This window comes from Asparagus officinalis, chromosome 1 (assembly GCF_001876935.1).
Source record: "Asparagus officinalis chromosome 1, Aspof.V1, whole genome shotgun sequence".
In the NCBI taxonomy this organism is placed as follows: domain Eukaryota; kingdom Viridiplantae; phylum Streptophyta; class Magnoliopsida; order Asparagales; family Asparagaceae; genus Asparagus; species Asparagus officinalis.
The window spans coordinates 128,720,359-128,722,343 of NC_033794.1; positions in this window are offsets into that span (position 1 = coordinate 128,720,359).

Below are 1,985 nucleotides of genomic sequence, written 5' to 3' on the forward strand. Positions count from 1 at the left end.
GTTAATTGTAAATCTTAAATTCTTTGGAGGGTGCTGTCAATTTTCAGATTTCATGTTTATTATTTTAAGTTTCAAAATGTCAAGATGTTTTGCGTAATTTTAAAATTTTGAGGATATTTTTGTGCAATTTTTAAAACTTTTTGGATTTTTTGTAATACTTCATATATAATAGAATGTTAGTTCTTTACCTTAATAAAATTATACAGTGGAGCTGTTTTATGCATTTTATTAATCTTATTTTTTTTAAAATTTTGAGTTGTAGGTAGTTCACATGGAATAAGATAAGTATAATTACAATTAGGATATATTAATATTTAACTAAAATATTCAAAATAGTGAAGGGTAATATTGATCACAGAAAGCTCTTCTCTAACTCGTACTTTTAGAGGGAGTATGATATGATATATAATGCACCCAGAAGTCAAATGGAAATGAATAATCTTTTCATGCATTAGAATTTTTAACCCCTTAGTCTCAGATGCAATTTCTTATATTTGGAATATATTATAAATTTCTATGGGTGTTGTTACCTTAATTAATATCTTGAAAATATTCCCGGAGTATCAAGTGTCCAGACGATGGGATATATGCATGTGTGTAGCTAGTTTGATACTTGTTCATCTCCCTTATTGATGAAGCATTCATGCACTCATTTTATAGCTTACAAAATGAGATTAGGATTGCAACTTAACCCTGTGCCAGGTTTATAATTGGAAACAAAATAAATTACAAATAAGAGTGCTTTGTCTCATAGAAATTCTCATATAGGCACATTATTGTATAGATATGATACGATGCTTTAGACTCTTATTTGAACTGCAAATTGTTGCCATATATATATAATTACCTTTAATGTTAAGATTGGGCGTGTCACATTATGTCCTGATCGTCATCACGACCTTTAATATTCGGTAGGACATACACAGTGGAGATCGTGACTTCAAGCTGGTAGAAAATTGTCAGGTTTTAGACTATATGAGTTCTTCCTATTCTTCATCTCTGTAGTTATTTCTTCCAACTCTGATATCCTCCTCGATGATATACTTAGCTGATCTAAATATATTCAGCCTAGATTAGTTTAGAAAAAAAACCAAAAAGTACATTTTTGGTTCAGTCGAACATGCCATTATGATGATTACAAGATTGAAACATCCACGTAAAATAAAAACTGGTCTTGAAATGTTCTGCTAGTATGAGGAACCAAGAAAATAATAAGCTGTTCATTGGCCAAGTGCGGTCGTTACTTCTGCTGTTAAGTGCTTCTGTTCACATCTACGGAGCTGAGTCGAACACGATGACTGTGAATCATAGGCTAATGCTAATCGCTAAACGAACGTACATTTGCAGTACGCAGTGCGGTTTGCTTATTCGAAAGGTCATCGAATGCATGTGTTATCTAAATATTTTACAAGTAGATGATGTATATGTAGTTATCATGACTCTTCAGGATTTAATTGACGAAGCAACAGCTCTGTTGCACGGCGTGATTCTGATGAGGTAACGTATAAAAATTTAAACGAGGTTATTACTTTGCCTCCTTACTTTTACTATCCCCCTTTACTGCATCTTTTATCTTTCTATACTGAAAATGGTAGCTTGGTCTGACTATAGTAGGCTCATTGTAATTCAAAACAGGATATTGTTACTCACCAGGATGCAAGTCACGACCGCGACCATGAATAGTGTAAAGCAGGGTAGTCGTGCAAACCAATAAGAAGCCATTAGGGGTCAGGAATTTTGAGAGAAATGGAGGAGATCAAGAAAGAACAGAGAGGGAAGAACACTTGTGTTTGCGATTCTAAGTAGTTATCAACTCCGAACAATACAAGCAACTGTGTGGGCTTAACAACTCATCGAAAATAGTCTACGCTAATTGCAGTTTACTCTCATGCCTGCAGAAATTATGGTCTTTAGATTTTTCTGATACTGAAATATTTAGTCAGATTTATCTTCTGTGCTTGTGCATGGTTTCAGGTTATTAACAA